Source organism: Parasteatoda tepidariorum, chromosome 5, assembly GCF_043381705.1.
Source record: "Parasteatoda tepidariorum isolate YZ-2023 chromosome 5, CAS_Ptep_4.0, whole genome shotgun sequence".
Classification (NCBI taxonomy): Eukaryota; Metazoa; Arthropoda; class Arachnida; order Araneae; family Theridiidae; genus Parasteatoda; species Parasteatoda tepidariorum.
Window position 1 is genome coordinate 66987501 of NC_092208.1, and position 19964 is coordinate 67007464.

General features: G+C 27.3%; 2 long non-coding RNA genes across 2 annotated transcripts in view; both read right to left on the reverse strand.

Moving 5' to 3' along the window:
• Nucleotides 1–469: 469 nt before the first annotated feature.
• On the reverse strand, nt 470–6629 carry LOC139425529 (uncharacterized). Its single transcript, XR_011636713.1, has 2 exons — nt 6505–6629; nt 470–3355 (listed from the first exon to the last, which is right to left on the reverse strand). It is a non-coding gene; the product is annotated as an uncharacterized lncRNA (long non-coding RNA).
• Nucleotides 6630–7121: 492 nt separating this feature from the next.
• Nucleotides 7122–19964, reverse strand: part of LOC139425530 (uncharacterized) — a 96144-nt gene continuing 83301 nt past the window's right edge. The window contains exon 3 of the long non-coding RNA XR_011636714.1: nt 7122–9559. This is a non-coding gene — a long non-coding RNA (uncharacterized lncRNA). The remainder of the gene's footprint in view (nt 9560–19964) is intronic.

Genomic DNA, 19964 nt, shown 5'->3' on the forward strand with positions numbered 1-19964 from the left:
AGTGTTCCCATTCACCCAGGAAGATGGAAAATTTACCACATTCAGGTAGATGTGAACATACTTTGTTTCTTAGTGAAGAAAAAAATTATAATTTGTATTGTAATGAAATAATAATAATACACATTAAAAATAATTATGCAAGGGACATTTTTGAAAATTTAATTCATTTAATAATTATACACATTTCAGAACAAACTTTCAAATAAATTCAATTTTTTTTTCTCATGTAATAACATAAATTAAAATAAACAAAAAATGATTGCAATAATAAATAGTATAAAATACTCAAAGCAAAATCTAAATATTTACTTAATGGCTACAAAATAATTCACGAGTAGTGAAAATGGAAAATTAAAACTTTCGTTTTGAAGGTAAAACTTTTTTCAAATTACATTCTTGTTAAATGACTTATAGAAACGGTTAATACACGGTTGAGTTACACCAAAATGAATTTTATAAATAAGTCATCATTTGTAAAATTTTATTTCATAAAACATGGCTATAAACTTCTACAACAAGAAGGAAAATTCTTTAAAATGTCTTCCTTTCAATGTCTATTTAAAACTTAAAACATAAGCTTGAAAATTTAACCACTATAATACCATATACAGTACCAAGTACCAAGATAATATACAAATTAAATAAGACTACACATCACTTTTGAAGTCAAACATTATTATTTTAGAATATTATTAACAACGAATAAATAAACATATCAAAACCAAATCAATTTCAAGCCACGTGTAGACACTAATTTGATGTTGAAATCGATAAATTCAACAAAATATTTACAAATGTCATCCTATTTTAACATATAATCAATCACTAAAAAAAAAACTGGTATTTGAAAATATTTAGAATTCTACTAATATTCAACTTTCACAAAATTATAATCATGTGAACGAAAACCAACTGTTTTATTGATCTACTTTTTTTTTTCAAAAATAATAAATGCAAATATAAAAAATCTAAAAGCGCTTTAGGTTTATGTAATGAGTTAAAAATTACAGATATAAACAAAATATAACGGGTTTTGATTCATGTCTTTCAAAAGAACATGATAATATACAAATTAAAAAACAAATATTTAATTAAAATAAGTAAAAACACAGCTGTAAATTTTATTTATTCTAAAATATTACTATTTTAAAAAATAAATTCTGGAAAATCACTGATAATATTAATATAGTATGAATACTATTTTCTGGAAATGATATTTAAATTATTTTACAAGCAAAAAAAAAATTTGCGATAGAAAGTATAGTTAAAACAATTTTTAATTGGTTAAAAACCTACTACTTTAAACGGTCACTGAAGCAAACATTTAACACTCTTCAAGTGCTTTGTTTTCGTTGCAGGTTTCCGTAAAATATAACGGATTACAATTAATCATCATTTACAATTACAATAATGATAGTGATTGTAAAAGGAATCATGATCGCGAATAACTATGATCTACGATTACAAGTAATTATTATTTCATATAACTTCAGTCAGATATCACGATACAATTGTAAGTAATCGTTGCTTAAGTAATCAGTTACCTTTATGATCAGTCACTTAGTAGCTGATTGCTTACGATTAATCGTCGTATGTGTAATCATTTACCTTTTGCTTACTTCTCTCTTTGAATGATATAAAATTTTGATTAATTAATAATAACTATTTTATTTTTTATCATTATGCTCAACAAAATATATTGATTAAAAAATTAAGAGATACACATAAAGAATTAAAATACAACTAAATAAAACTACAAATGAACTACACTATACAGAATTCATTTATTACAGGTAATTTACTTTTCTTAAGGAAAACATATGTATTCAAAATACAGAAACATGTTTATCGAAATAAAATAACTTTTTTTTTCACCTTTTAATATTTCAATCACATTATCATTTCATTTATCTTAATTGAAAGTTAAATATTTAAAATAAAAATGTTTATCTTTCGAACTTATGTTTGAGGAGGAAAATCCTTAATTGTTTTTTGTTTCAATTTAATAACCTATTTCAAAGTCAGCAAAAGGATGTTTTTACATTTAACATAAAAAATTAATAAATTATGAAAAATTGAATATTTCATTTATTAAATATGAAAATAAAACAGCACTAATATTAGAAATGCCAACTACTACAATATTTTTTCGTATCTTCAATGGATTTAATTAAATATTGCATGCGAAATTTGAAACGTACGAAATAATTAAATTTTTTGATTACCTACATTTTTTTCATTCCCTTCACTAATTTTTTATTTTATTTTTTCCAATCAAAAATTAAAAATTCTTACATTTTTTCTTACGCAAAGATTATTTCTTAGGAATAATTAACGAAGTTAGAAAAAATCCATTTGTCTACAGATATAGTTTATAGTTAAGAATAAAAAGCTAAGAAAATGACAACAAATTGTCGTAAGATGTCATAATCAATTATAAATGACATTTGATCTTAGTTTCAAAAGAAACTTTAATTACTTGACTAATTACCTCGTTACAAACACACTCTCAGAAAGAAAGAAAAACTGTCACTTATGCATGTCACATTCAGCAATTTTTGAGCAGTATTTCGTTAGTTAAAAAATCGTTTCGTCACGAAATCACGTGATTTGTGGCGAACTGCGAGTTCGCAAATATGACAAAAATGTTTCCTCAACTAGCAACCTCACCGTAGAGCATTGTGGAAGGTTGTTAACTAAAATGACAAAACTATAATGAAGATAAGACGATTGGAATGACTAAATATTTCTTAACTTTTGACGAAATTCATTTCGCCGAGATAGTTATTTCGTCACTTAGATGAAATGTTCGCTCAGAGCATATACCAGGAAACAGTCTCATAAAATCTGAGTATCCGTTTTGTGAATTTTATTTTCAGCAAGAAGAAAAAATATAGCTTAAGGAACAACATTTGTAATTTAATATTAGTACAAAAATAATACAACAAATTAAGAACGGGAAACTAATTCCGATACAACGGAAAAGCACGGTTAGAAGTTGGCATTCCTACAATACAATAAAATCATGAAGAAATTGCTTTAATTTCAAATAATGCAGTTAAAAATATTTAGTAAAATAGATAATAAAAATATATAGCATACCAAAATAAATGATTTCCAAGCAAAGTAAGACAAGATTAAAAATGTTAAATAACTTAAAACAATGAACAGTTAAAGCAGCATGCAGAAAGAAGTATAGAAGTTAGTCGCTCATATCATGGTTCTAGAGGGTGCATTTACAAATGTCTATGTATAATGCACCTCTGGAACGAAGATACAGACGAAACAGAAAATATATCCTTAACCATGCAAAATGAGGAAACCAAGTATATCCAAAGCCATGCATAAGAGAGAGCTGTAAAAGCAAGCAAAACTTCATATAGCCAACTACCGCTAAAGAATATTTTCTTTCTTTTTTTACTTTGATTTTATGAATGAGAAAAAAAGGGGGAAAGGAAATGCTAAGTGCAATGATGACTAAAGAAAATTATAAAAGATATCATCCATGAAAAAATTTATCAAAATAATACATTTAAGTTGCACTTGAGCTGCTGCCCAATGGACTAATAGCGACGGTCTGGGAAACACCCCTGAAAATGTTCCGAAAACATGCAATCACAATTTCGATCTTCTACAGAGCGGATGGCTTCCCTCTTTGGTAGCCCGAAACCTACGCGCGAAGCCGAGAACGAGGACCATTACTGCACACCCTCGGTCTGAACGCAGGCTGATCTGAGTGGTCACCCACCCGCTTACTGACGGCAGCCAGTGATACTTGACTTAGGTGTTCTACTGGAAACCGTGTTTTTACGATCAGTCCATTGCGGGACCATTTATGCCAAGGGCTAATTGGAAAATTCGAAGTCGACGTCAATTAAAAATGTACTAAGTTAATTGGGCAAGTCTTCCGTCATTTCTATTCACCCTGATATCTTTAAGCTGATTACAATCAGCTCATATACTCTAACGCTAATTCGAAATCATTCGAAAAATTGGCCATCTTAAATTTTCTTATGCTTATTAATGAGCTCCGCTAACTCGTTAAATAGAGTAGTGAGAAGTATATTGAATCATCTTAAAATATATTATTAAAATATGGAAAAACTAATGCATTAGTCCTTAATATTTTTAGGCTCATTGCGTATGGCTCATAATATATCAAGCTAATTGAGCAATGAATGATATATTCTCGAATTAACCTAAGACCTCTAACTGTTGTGCTGAGCAAAATATATTGGTAACACTTCCAAGTAACTAAGTACTGGTAACAAAAAGGCGAAATTTTTAATTAGAAATTAAATATATGTGCCATAGGCTATTTTAATTTAACCGTTATTGAAATATATACACATTAAGATTTACACCCAATCAACATTACGATGGCGGATCCTGTCCTATTGCGACCTGCGGTACATTTGAGTAAATTTATTAAAAGACTAATAGATTTCACTTATACTTTATTGTCAGAAGCATACTTTTCTACATATTCCGCAGTTTTAAAAGTTTCTAGCCTTAATTACATTTTTGTGGGGGTCATGTTCTTTAAGGCTTAAATAATGACATTATTTAAGGATGCGGCATTTTCTTTTTTTATGCTTGCTCTATTAGACCAGATATAAAATGATATCATTGGATCTGAAATTCAAGGTTATTTTATTCTAACGTCATCGGTGTTGTCATAGTAACGATGAGGCTCGGTAATTGAAGTATGATATGCGGAAACGTTTCCCGGAATGATCAAAAAGATTTTTACTTTGAGACGAGTAAATATGTTAATTCATTTCCAGAAAACGAAGCGGTGTTATCTACGTAAAGTTTTTTTTTTCCTTAAAAAAAGGTTTTCTCATGAAAAGGATTTTTAAATACATTGTGTGTCGCTAATGGTTTGAAAGTAGAAATATGAATAGATGGGTATGACCACTAAATTTTGCAGACAAAATACTGATTTTTAAAGGCTTAGGATTATTATTTTTATTTTGAGTTCATTGATATCAACATTCAGTGTTATTTACAACACTCAGATAATAATTTCCGCAAACTAAATAACGAAGTTAATCAACGGAACAAAAAAATAGCCAGGAAATGCTAAGCTTGGGGCAATATAATGATAAACCCTGTTTTTAAAGTGTTAAGGAGGGAATTTTTGGTGAAAAACAACAACTAAATTTTAATGTAGGCTATAAAATGTTGCCACGGATTGTGTTATTAATAGAAATTCTGAAAACTTGTTAAGTACTTATCTAGAAACTGTAAAAAGGATGGAGTAAATATTCAACCTTTTGAAAAAGTGCGTCTTAATATTTTATTGAGGAAAGAAAGCATTTTGACAATAATAAGATTTAAAACACTAGGGCATCAAATAGTTCGAATACTATTAAAAGAAGCTTTGAAAATTCAGTTCTAATCCTTTTTTGGAATAATTTGAATACTATTAGAAAAAAACTTTGCAAATTTAGTTCCAATCTCTATTTGGATAATTAGATTATCAGAAGAAGCTTTGCAAATTTAATTTTAATCTTTATTTGGAATGGTATAAATAGATAACCAACAAGGGATATTTTATTTTTACATAAAATAAGAATTCATTAATTTATTAAACGATATCTAGTTGTAAAGGTCATACGGCAACATAAAGTTTTGAAATTCAATTCCAAACTCTTACTCAAAATAGTAAGGGAAAAAAACGAATTCATTGAAAACTTAATATTTTACGCTCCATACAAGCTTTGAATAAAATTAAATTATTTTAATTGAAATAAAAAATAAATTTCGTACTTTTCTATTTATTTTGCATGGACATTGAAATAATTATAAATGTTCAAAATTGAGGTATTTAAAGAAAGGATTCGTTCAATTAAATCAACCTACATAGTGTAACCAAATCATATTCTAATTAGTTACCATGAAAGCAATCATTCTCAAAAATAGTTTTTTGTTCGTTATTTATTTATTCCATGCTAGAAAACGTTTCTTTATCGTTTATATTTTATTTTTCTTAAAATATTCAAATTGATCTTTAATTGTAATAGAACTACACAAAACTTTTTCTTGAAATTTTCCTCGAACTTAAACGCATAAGGATATTCTCAAATTCCATTTTTTAAGTTTTTATATTATTTTAATAGGGTATTGGGTGAAATTTATTCCAGATTAGGCTTTATATTATTGTATCATTAAAATTAATGAAAAATATGAAAGATAGAAACGAAATATGGTATTGTAATACAATACATAATTATATTAAACAAAATCCCTATATGCATTTCTCTGATAAAATATCTAGTGAAAATATACTGAACATTTACAGATAAAAATCATTCTAACGAAGCCAATTAATGTTTGTAAAACTACCTCACTGGCAAAGATCTACCTAGCTTTTTTAGTCATGAATTAAGTCACTTAGAGGATTTGTACGCGGAAATAGCGTGCCATTTATAATTAGAAGCAAACCTATTGCTAGAAGGTAGAACACAAGAAAAATATACTTTGGAAGTATTAACTTACTTGAGATAAAGAGTCGAGCCAGCTGCTTCTGACGTCACTGAGGGACTATGACGTGGCAGATGACGTCACACAAGTTCCACTGAGATACCACCAGCTGTGTTCACAGAAAGCAAACGGCACTTGTGAACGCAGGGAGGCTCTCGGCAGAAGAAGTGCTTTTTAATTTCTCCATAGTCACTGTCAGACTAGATGCATTCTTGCAGTTTTATATAAACAAGATAGTATTCAGTGAGATCCTTTATCTATGACATGTGGGAAAAAACATGCATACATAATAACAAAATATCAAATTTATTACAATTATGATATCTCTAATTTCTTTTTTTTTCCCCACCTACCCTCGGACTATTCATTCCGCCTTTTTTTTTGCCTCAGAAATAATTAGTAAACTTAAATAACTAGGTAGTAGAAAATATTAGCAATTACTAAATCAACAAATTCATGTTAGAGTACGTTTTTAAACTAGCTAATAAAATCATTGTATATTTTTTATTTATATTTAATGTTCCTTAAGAGTTTCTTCATCTGTTAATAAATACTAAAACTGATAGTAAATAATATTGAATACGGCGAAAATGCAGTTTAGTGAGAAAAATTTAATTACGGAAAAAAAATACTTTATTTTTTCTTTTTTGATGAAATAAATTTTGTTTTATATGAGAGTAGGAGTTCTGTTTCAAGTTCTTTTTACTTAAAGTATTTCAATAGTTTGGTTGGATTCAAGTGTAAATAGACAGTGGGAGAGACACCTTTATAGTAGAATCGTAATATTGAGTCCTGAGTTTAATTTTCTTAATATCACTTAATTAAATTTCCAAAAAAAATAAATGAATAAATAAAAAGATAGTTAATAAATTTAAATTCTTACATATTTATTGATACCGATTATGCAGGTTCGGTGTTTATTTAAAATTATCATTTTAAATAAAGATTAATAAATTATGAAAAAATAATTAAAAATATCATTTTTTTAAATCACTTAATCACACATATTTTTTGTTAACTATCAACCAAAAAAATATATACATTAACGAACGATAAATATAGTTTTCCTTCGATTAAATTAAATTTTTTGTTTATTAAATTACAATTTTTTTACATCCTAAATTTTTTTATACGGCAATATCTTTGCGCAAATGTATCATACGGAATGAACAGAAACTCATTTAACGGAATGCATTACACAAAAAATAACTATGAAATTGGAAAAAATTTAAATGCTTTTGTTAAAATTTCAAATAATTCAAAAAACATGGAAAAAATTTTGAGGTGTCTATGAGCATTATTTAAAAAGTTATGAGCCAGTTTGGACAACATTTTTAAATGCTTTTTCACATGAATTATTTCGCGTTTAAATGTTATTTAAATCATAAAATATATTTGTCTTTTGAAGATAGAGCTTTGAAGTAAAATATTTCATTATTACAACGATACAATTAGTAAAACTGTGTACGGAGTACGCGTTTTAAAAATGATTACATTTTTCACAACATTGTGATCAATATTTCATTAATTGTTTCGTACACAACCGTACATTTTTTTTAAATAGTTCTACAAACAAATTACTGCACAGTAGTCGATGTACTAATTAGATAAAAAGAACTTTCAAAACAATGCCAAAATAAAAAAAGTGTTCATATCTAAAAATAAATAACTATTTTTAAACAAACAAAACAAATAATTTTGGTAAAAGATTATTGAATTTCAAATTTTTAACATTTAAGTAAAATTCTCATTAGTTTAAAAAGTATCCAGGTACTTAAATCCTTCAATTCCTATAAAGTCAAGCTTTTATATTTAGGTGCATAGGAGATCACAAAATTTTGAAAACTACAAAACACAAATGTTTATGGCATAGGAAAATAAAATACAATTGTGAATGCAAAATAGATAATTTTTCAGCTTCGCGATATTGATTTTGTATATAAAAGAGCATCATATCACTTGGTTAAAAATAGATCTCAATATTGATTTGAAAGGAGAATTGATTCCTGAAGTTTGTATAACCTTTAAAGTAAAAAGCTTTTAAAGAGTTCACTCGAAAGGAAAAGAATTTATTAATTAATACGTTATATTTTAAGAGAGAGCGAATTTTATTAGCATATTTAGGACAGATTACATTTCATTTGATTACTTAATAAAAATTCAAAACTATTTTTATTAAATGATACAACTAAATTAGATTACAGAAATATTTACATTCTATTTTATTGTAGTTTTGTTAAATTTTTTTTTTCAATGCTTAATTTCATTACCTACTAAAATAGTTTAGGTGGGAGTACTTCCCTGGTACTTTTTTGAAAACTTTATTTATTAATTTCATTCGTTGAAAAATTATTTAAGCAACTTTTTACCTAATTATTAGAATTTACGACAGAATATTAAAAGAAATAACATAGTAATATAATATACTCTCAGATTTTACAATTTCTAGACCAACAGCGTGATGTCTGCAATGTGGTCATGTTTGCGCAAAGGCCGCCTTTACTAACCAGACAAGCTGGAACCTATCGATCTGAAGCAAAACGAATTTTAAGCCGCAGACGGAGATAGAACCTCACTCCTTCAAAAATAACAACTCAGTGCCTTAGCGACTTCAAAAAATATAAGATTATAAATTATTCGATTATTAAATATTTTCATAATTGTATTCAAATCAATTATACTATTTATTAAGCCTTGTTTCCAAATTTTAAACCACAATTATTTTGAAACTATACAAAAAGTCCCCTTTTATTAAACTAACCCTGGTATGGAAAAAAATTAAAAAATGATAGAAAAAGTTATAAATAAAAAAATAGCAGTTTTATATAATAAAATTCACAAACTATCGAATGTTGGCTTTAAAGAAATATAATTAATTCCTTTCATGTAAACAGAGCTAGCAAGTTAAATGGTCACACTAATAATGCTTAAATTAACGTTATTAAAATAAAAAAGTTAGGATACTTTCATAAAAAAGTATCTTTTAACAATACCAGTTTCAAATAAATAAACTAAGTATTTAAAATACTTACCGTCATTGAATTAAAGAGCAGAAGCAGAATGAATATTCCTAAAAATAAAACACAAAATTAATTCATACATAAACAATAAATAAACAGTATAGTGAGCATACATAGCACCTAAAGTTTCTATCTATTTAATAATAATTAATATAAATTAAATATATAATTGTTAAAATACTATAATTTAAGAACAATAAAAATAACATAATTTGACTTAATTAAATATTATAATATAAAATGCACAAACATTAAAACTATAACTGATAATAAATTATAAATAACAGTGAAATGAAATGTTATAATGATAATCAATGTTCTGTATACACCATTCTTTCCGTTATTTCGGGTAGACGTAATACAATTTTTAACATTCAACTGAAGCGTTTGGAATAAAAAGTTTTTATTAACGACAAGCGTTAGTTTAGAACTTCCGATTTCACTTATTAAAGGTAATTCCGCTTTACGAAAAATTGACGTAATCACCTGATTATGAACAAATTCCAATATTAAGTAAAAATAATGCAATGATCTACTCTGTATTACTAAATTGTTAAATCACATTTTCAAAACATGTTTCTAAAAAAAGCAGAAATGTTTAAAAAACAGCAATCAAATTAGGTTTAAAGGGAAAACTACACGTTTGCAAACAAATAGATTTTAGTTAAAAATTACCAATTTGCGTCCAGAAAATAAAGATAATTTAAACTTAGCAATTCAAAAGAATTTTACAGAATTTAGAAGGGGAAAAACTTTAATAATAATTTATTTCATAATTAAATTTAAGCTAGAACATCACACAAATTATTCAAATATTTTATAAGTAAATAATTATTAGAAAATATTAAAATGTTATTGAAAAGGAACCTTAACTAAATATTATTTTGGAGAAAAACTACATAATACTTTTATTAATTTATTTTATTTTACGTTTGTATTTATTTTACGTTTGAATTCTGAATTAATGTATATATACAAAAATGTAAACGGTGTTAAAAGCAAAAATAACTTCTTTTTAAATATTTTGAAAATCAATTAATTCGATATTTAGTTCATTAATACAATTTCTTTTACTTAAATGCTTTAAAAACTGCCTTCATTACATTTAGATCGGAAGTTTTGGGCGTATCCTTCACACATTTAATCAATCAATTTAACAATTTCCAGAGAATGGCAATTTAAAAACGCAACTGATTGTTAAAACAAATATTTTAAGTTTTTATATTTTGGAAACAACACGTCTGAATTTCGTGACATAATTTAGAATTAAGATAGATAAAAGTATTGCCAGGTACCAAAATTTAGAAGGAAAAAAAATAAAAGAAAGTTAATAAAGACTAAAGAAAAATAATTGTTTCACGTGAGAGCGTTTTATAACTAATATTGGAAATTTCAAATCTATTGGTAAAAAGTAGATTAACGAAAACAAACCATTAAATTTTCTAAAATACAAAAAAAACTCGATAAATTATCATTATTATAGAAGTATGTACATTACTTACTGTTGCAGATTTTGTTAAAATTCAAATATTTTGCAAAAAGCCCAAATTTGATTAACAAGAATTTTGTTGTCGTGTTTTTTGTTTTTTTTTTAACAAAACTTCCATTCATTATAAATGAAAATCTGAACTATAACTATAGTTACCCTTCTATCATAACATCAAAATACGAACTTAGACTAAAAAAACCTAACAGATTAAATGTTTGCAACTAATTCATAATATTTTTAAGAACTTAATTACCACTTGCGAAATATTATCTTTCCTTTTTATTTATTCATTTTTTGGACAGTTTCTACATAAGAATATTTTTTTTTAAAAAAATAATAAAAGAAATAAACAAAGCAAGTTAAAGCATTTAAACATTTTCGCAAAAAAAGCAAGTGCAAAATATTAAAAAAAAAATTTGCGTTAGCAATTTATTTCAATAAAAACTAATATAATGAATTACTACAATTAAAATATATGTTTGTCTGTAAGTATTTTCATTTTATATAGCACAATTATTTTTTAATAGATAAGAAATTAATAATATACGACGATTCCAAGTTAGTTTACACAAAAAAACAATGAATGGAGAAAATAGAATATTAAAATTACTGTATCAGCGATATAAAATTGGAAGAAAAAATTACACAGCAGAAGATTATACAGCAACTAATAATGTACGCAAAACTTCAATTGTAATGATAAATCACTTTTATTATTACTGAATGCCGCTTTATTATTTAACTCACATGACTAATTTCCTCGAATAGCGATAATGGATAATAACATGCCAAAAGAATATTCCTATTTTCATGCATGGCACGTACATCCTAACTCATTCAATCAAAGAAAACATAAATCATAAAAGATCCGAGGTACGAGTTTTTTTCTCTCCCCAAAATCAGGTAAAAATTTGAGCGATTCCGACTCCGTTGGAATAAAACAGCGGTTCCCAAATGGTGTTCGGGGAACTCTAGAGCAGTGATTTCAAATTTTTTTTGGTTACGGAACCCCAAATGATCGAGCTTCTTTTGGCGGACCCCGACTTTAAAATAAAGCTCACTAGCAACTGTTAATATACTAATAAAATAAAAATATGAATTAATTTAGAAGAAGTTTTAACTGTTTCAGAAACAAGTCTTAAAATTTGTTTTTAAAATAGGCAGATGAATTCGGAGGTATATGGTGGTTTCCAGTTTAGCAGTTGCTGTCGTATGCGTACGTTGAAATTGATTAAAATAAGCTGAATTATGTTTCCTTTTTAAAAAAAAATTTTTAAACTGTAATAAACAGTGAAAAATGGTTATCAACAAAATAGATTTCCTTATTCTTGAATTTGATTATTTTATTTTGAATTGTCAAGTTTGAAGATACTGATGCAATTATTTGTAAATGCATATTCTTTTCGTAATTCTTTTTCGTTTTCGTATTTTTTTAGAACAATATATTGATATTTAAATTTCGTTATTTCCTTTTTCATTGGCATTTTACTTAAATAATTTCATAACATTAACCAAAATATTAAATAAATAACAGATTATGCAATAAAAACATAGTTACGGGTCTTAAAAATCATAATTAATTAAAAAATATCCTAAAACCCCGGTAACTTTTCACGGAACCGTAACGCCTCCAGACCACCATTTTGGGAACCGCTGTCCAAGGGTTCCGTGGAAGAGTGAAATGAGTTAGTACTCTTATTTATAACCAGCGATGAATATTGAAATCACCGATTATATTTAGATACAATCTATAATTATTCATAATTTGTTTAACTTTTCGGTTGCCTTGATGAAGTTATTTCAAGTAAAATGCCGATGAAATGGAAATTGTATTTTTTAAAAGAAACTTTAATATTTCTAATAACAATATATTGAATAAATTATGAAAAGAACGAGCATTTGTAAGATATTGCATTGTTCACCCCATTGCACTTTCCATATCAAAATAAAACAATCCTTTAAGAAAGAAATATGTTTCCTTAATAAACTATTTTCAATAGCAGTTTTCACCTCGGAGGAAGCTATAATTAGACTTGTTTTATTCATTGTTTAATAGCAAAGATAATTTTCTAAAGTATTTTTCAAACTAAGTTTAAAATTCAAATAAAATTTTATTGATGCTACAGTATTTACATCTTTCTAAATAATTATTAAATAAGACTAAATTTACTAAACTACTTAAAGATCAAAATCCAAATTTATTCAAATATTTTTAAAGATTTATTCGAGTATAATTATTGCATAAGCATTTAGGCTGATCGCGATAAAAAGAAGTGTTTTTTTTCCACCAAATGTTTAAAAAACTTTGTAAAACAAAGATGGACAAATCGTAATAAGTTATTTAAAATTATTTTTTTAAGTACGGAAAGAAATGGCAATTGAAAATAATTAGGGTATAGGATTTATTTGTTTTATATTTTTGTTTTTACTGATATAATATCCAGATTTGCTAACTTTCCAAACTAGTTATTTATAATTTTAAGTACAGAACAACAGAGATATATACAGTTGGTGTTGCAAAATTCCTTTTTAACGTTTATTTTCTGCGTAATTCTCTGTAAGTATATAATACTAAAAAAATTATGCTGGAATTCATTATTAAATAAAAAAAATAACTCATAAATAAACCTACTAAATTAAAAATTATACTTTATACTTCAATATAAAATGATAATATTAAAATGATTACTTGGAATAAAAAAATTTCTAATTTTTTTTACACACAGCATTTCTGATTAAGTTCATCTTCTTTTGCTTCACTTATTCATTAATTTATTTATTTATTTTCTAAAAATAAGTTTTAGAGTAGCTTGTCTGAAGGGGAAAAGTTAGGATTTTTTTAGAATTATCTTTTTAGAATTGTTTAATTAGTTGAAGAAAATATCGTAGATTAATTCCGAACAACAAAATTTCAAAACCTTTCGTTTTAAGAAGAAGAAAAAACTTACTTTAAACAGATTATTGTAGAAATTCTTAAACCGCGTTACTCAACCGTAAAACCATAATCTTGGCTATACGACAGGAAATCGTATTAATTAAGGAAAAATCGTAATCGTTGACACCCACCTTTGTAGAATCAATTTTAGAACATTATCACAATCACTTCAACTTTGTTATTAATAAACAAATATGTCAACTAAAATTTTGATTATTAATTAATTAAAAATATGCTCAGCAAATAACAGTATTATTAAAGAAAAAATATAATTCAATTTATGCTCATAAAATCAATTTGAATTTTTGTTAATTCCGTAATAGTTGAAAATAGATTTACCTAGGTTACCTACTTCAGACAAATATCAGAAAAATAAATTTAAGTTAATAATAATAAGAGGTTAAAATAAATTCAAAAATAAATACTAGGCTAAAATAAAAATAAATAAATTAAAATAAAATGCCTCTTCAGAGGCTTTACCACCAAATCAGTGTAGTATTCCAAAGCACTTAAAAAGGTAATAAATTCGTAGCAATAGATAACCATAAGTTTTTTTCAACTTTTTGGCAACATCAATTGAAGGTATTCCAAAGCGTCACGAATCATAAGTTCGATACAAAAGTCGAGCTTCTAAAACTACTCTTTATAAAGGCCAATCTAAAGATTCCAAAGTTTATAGATAAAACGCTACAACAGTGATAAGTGATTTGAAACAATGCAGGTCGCGAGTATTGTGGTTTAACGCTTGTATTCTTTAATCAGGGCTAAGAGCTTTGTTTCAATAATTTTTTATCCAGTTTTTTTTTATTTATTATTTATTATTGAAGCACTTGTGATGAATTTGAAATTATCCTTATCTAGTTATAGATTACGAGTTCAGCTTAAAAAGGGAGTAACAAATAAAAAATAAAAAATAAAAGAATTCGCTGTCGAATAGTGAGGAAATAATGAAATGATTAAATTGTGTTCGCCTACGTTAGTTGCCACCTCCTTCAAACTTTCGCTTTTTGCGTAAACGATAAATTAATATCTACGTCGCCAAACATGTCCTGTTTTAAAATTTTATCTTGAAGATAGCATTGTAAAGAATATTTCCTAATTTACTTTTGGTGTCCAACGAACAGACAATGAAATCGAAAGTAAATTATTTACACTTCTGAAAACTTCAGAGAAAAGATAGTATTAGAGTGAGCATATCTTGCTTTAGTAACCAAAAACGTACATCAAACATCAACAGATAAATAAAAATTGTATCTTGTCTGCACAAAAAACCAACCATTTTAAAGTGGATTTAGTGATTGCGTCCTCAAGCGGGGTGCTATTCTACTGAAGAAACTTTTTATCGTGAACTAAATATCTCTTTCACTTCCTTAAGTCATTCAAAATTTTAAGTACAGAAAAAGTGAATTCAGGGCCACGAAATTTCATACACTGAAAAGAAATTTTCAAAATATTAAGATGAAAAAAAATTATGAGAGGGTAAGTTAAGGATTACGTAATGGAGAAGATCTCGTCCAATAATTCGTTTGCATTTTAAGATTAAGAAATTTTTGTTACAGCAAGTGAAATTTCATGTCTTACTACTCTCGGGTTTGTCTGATTTCACTTTTTCTATATTTTAAATTAATTATAGAGGTGAAAGTGAATTGGCGATGAGAAATAGGAAGCAGTTACGGACACAACACATCATTTTCGTTTTATAAACTTTGACAGAAGTTGTTTATTAAATTCGGCCCTGAGTACGGATTTTTCACTAATTATTTTCTCGTAAAAACGGACCCTTTACAAATCATTTAACTGCAAAAATGAATTCTTCACAATGAAGTCTTTACTTTATAATTTTAAACATTAAAACTCATTGAAAGACAAAATTTCATGTTTTTCACAAAAACAGGACATTTCACAAGTCTCGACAAACTACTGGTATTAGAAACTTTTCACAAAATCACAAAAACAGAACACTATTTCAACAAAATTACCACTTTTTTTTAAATTATATATTTTTTATGCATTTTAATATTAAATATTTTTTTAATGTATTTAAATTATAATATATTTTCTACAATCTCATAAAAACGGCCTAGTTTTATCACAAAAAGCCTGGTATAAACATACATGGCAATACTTGTAACGAAAGTAAAAATAAAAAGTGCGTAAAATAAAAGTGTTACTTCTTAAATTTAGTGCTTTTACTTGTTTTTTCGTTTCTATTTTGGCGGAAAAGTACAAATATTTGTAACGAAAGAAATTGTTACTTCTTCTGAATTTGTTAAAAAACAACTTCCTATTTAAAAAAAAAATTGAAATTTATTTATTTTTTAATTTATAAATTTAATGTATTATATATTCCTTAACAGCTAACTTCTTTTTTCAAACATATTTGAGTATTGCAATTTTCGAAAGGTGGAGGGCGGCTGGTGGGTGGGTACATGAAACCCTTACTATAAATGATTTTATGGATTTTATCTGCATAATGAATACATTTTTTTATTTATTTCTTTAAGCAAAAATTATAACGTTATCGAATTTGTTCAACAAATTAATTTGTTATTAAATATTCTAAAGGAAAAACAAAAAATTTCTAAATATTTCATAGTTAAAATGAGCATAATATAAAATTCCTTTTTAAATTCAAACATTTAATTTTGATTTCTCGTTTGGCTTCTTTCAACGTTCACTTTTTCCATAGAATTTGTAACATTTTCCGGCTTTTTAAAGTTTTATACCTTAAAATTAAAATTTAATGCATTTTAAATAAATTTTTCTTACATTTTTTAATGAAATTTACAATTACGTTGAATTTTTGATTTCCTCGAAATGTACTTTAAAATAACTACTTTTTTCATTTTGTACTTGTACTTTTTACTCGTTACTTTTTCCTATTATGGGTAAAAACTTTTTTAACGCGAATAACCACAAAAAACATCGATGCATCGACACTTCAGCGAGTTTTGGGGAATTTTTCTTAACGTTTGCGCTGATACGATGACCAGCAAATCAAATAAATCATAAATTAAATGTGAATGCTTGTTATTGCTTTTAAAATTATTATAAAATTGCATATTTTAAGAATTTTATCAATGTTTAACTCCGTAGCCTTGTAATTTTGAATCCACTGCAGAAGACAAGGGAACTCCTAGATTAAGTATTGGGAGAAATTGCCTTAGTGGAGGACTTTCTGATGGAACTAACCCGCATTTGTGTTACACGGAGAGGAATACCACGCTTAGACTGCCTGAAGGGAGACTCTAACCCATGATCCCTCTATGAGGATATTTTACGTCTGCACTGTGGTCGGTCCAAGTCGGGTGAGGAATTCTAGGATTCGAACCCGGTTCACCTCATTGGAAGGCGACCGCTCTATACCCTCAGCCAGCATGGCTCAACTCAACCCATTGAGAAATTGGTAGAAAGGGGCCTTCAATAAATAATGTCATGCTCAGGGGGAAAGGTAGGGTAGGCCCGTATAATATACAAGAACGCGCTAACTCTGTTGGCAGAAAATTTGTCACCATTGAGGAAAATATTTTTACTATTACTTAAAAAGCAAAAAAATCAGCCCCTCGAAGAAAGTTTGTCTTTTCCGAATTCTCGAGGGAAAAAATATTCATTTTTACGCTTTTTCATACCAATGCAAACGCGATTTAAAATTGCCTTCACTTGATTTAATATCACACATCGCGATTCCTTTTAACTCGATTTAAGTTCACGCACCGCGTTTCGTATTCATGCGATTTAAAAACCGTGTTCGTGACTTTAAAATTATACATCGGAATTCGTATTTACGTGATTTTAAACTGAAACATAAGGATTCATATTCACGCGATTTTAAAATCAAACATGGAGCAGATTTCTATTCAAGCTATGTTAAAATCAAACATCGAGGAGATTCATATGCAAGGGAAACTCAAAACATCGTGATTCGTATTCACGCAATTTTAAAATTGAACATCGAGACTCGAATTAACACGTGATTTTAAATCAAACATCGTGATTCGTATTCGCGTGATTTAAAAATCACATATTGAAATTTCTATTCACACAATTCATATAAATAAATAAAATCTTGCATATTTTTTATTAAAATGTCGATANTGCATTTTAAATAAATTTTTCTTACATTTTTTAATGAAATTTACAATTACTTTGAATTTTCGATTTCCTCGAAATGTACTTTAAAATAACTACTTTTTTCATTTTGTACTTGTACTTTTTACTCGTTACTTTTTAAAAGTACTGTTTCTATTATGGGTATAAACTTTTTTTTAACGCAAATAACCACAAAAAACATCGATGCATCGATACTTGAGCGAGTTTCGGGGAATTTTTCTTATCGTTTGCGCTGATACGATGACCAGCAAATCAAATAAATCATAAATTAAATATGAATGCTTGTTATCGGTTTTAAAATTATTATAAAATTGTATACTTTAAGAATTTTACTTGCTGCATAACTATTTGTTCCCATATAGATAACACAACGCAATTTACACCGGGAAAAACCTGAATACATGACACTATAGAACTCAATCCATTATTAACTCAACCCATTTTATTTTATAACCGTCGTTGAACAAATGACCCAATTTTTTGAGCTTCTGGCTACCAATGTTTAACTCCGTAGCCTTATAACTTTTAATCTAATCCAGAAGACAAGGGAACTTCTAGATTAAGTATTGGGAGAAATAGCCTTAGTGGGGGATATTTTGATGGAATTAAACCGTATTTGTGTCACATGGAGAGAAAAACCACGAAAACCTCCCACGATTAGCCTGTCTGAAAAGGGACTCTAACCCATGATCCGTTTACCAATTAAGATATTTTACGTCAGCACTGTGGTCGGTGCAAGCTAGGTGCGGAATTCGTATCGACCAACCATTGCTGAGATTCGAATCCGGTTCACCTCCTTGGAAGGCGAACGCTCTATACCCTGAACCACCATGGCTCAACTCAACCCATTGAGAAATTGATTGAAAGGGGCCTTCAATAAATAATGTCATGCTTGGGTAGACCCTATCTACCCTACTTATATTCATTTTTACGCTTTTTCATACCAATGTAAAAGCGATTTAAAATTGCCTTCACTTGATTTAAGATCACGCATCGCGTTTCGTATTTATGCGATTTAAAAGCCGCGTTCGTGATTTAAAAATTATAAATCGCAATTCGAATTCGTGTGATTATAAACTGAAACATAAATATTTGTGTTCAAGCAATTTTAAAGTCAAACATCGAGGAGATTCCTATTCAAGATGTGAAACATCGAGGAGATACATATGCACGCGATGTTAAACCAGGAGTAAGTTTTGTCTTCGGCAGACGCTTTATTCGTCCGAAATTAATATTCTGCGTTCAGCAGTATAGGCTAAATACCAAATATTTGTATGTTGCATATCTAAATTAGTAGCAGCAATTGCTGTTTTTTCTTTAAAATTTAATTTTTTATATTATTATAATTTTACAGTGTTGAGCATAATCTTGTATGTCCTTACAATTTGAAAATTCCCTGAAAAAGGGTTTTGCAATAACAGGACCCTATTTGCACAAATTCACAAAAGCAGGACCCTGGTTGAAAGAATGTGACTTAACGTTTATTTTATATTCACAAATTACGAGTAATTTTTTCACAATTTTACAAAAACGGATCTTTCACAAAATGTCTGGACAGACCCCTGGTTAAACTCACACATCTTGATTCGTATTCACCCAATTTTAAAATTTAACATTGAGACTCGAATTAACGTGATTTTAAATTCAAACATCGTGATTCGCATTCACGCCATTTTGTATTTAAATATCGAGATACTAATTTGAGTGATTTAAAAATCACACACTGAGATTCATATTCACACAATTCAATAAAATCTCGCATATTTTTATTAAAATGTTGATAATATTCTGTGGATAAATACTTCCTACGTACACTTTTTTCTTGCTCAAATTTCAGGTACTTTTTCAATGATTTAAAAAATATTTTTGCACATATTAGCATTTCTTTTTAGATTTTTTTTTTCTTCTTTTTTTTACTAAA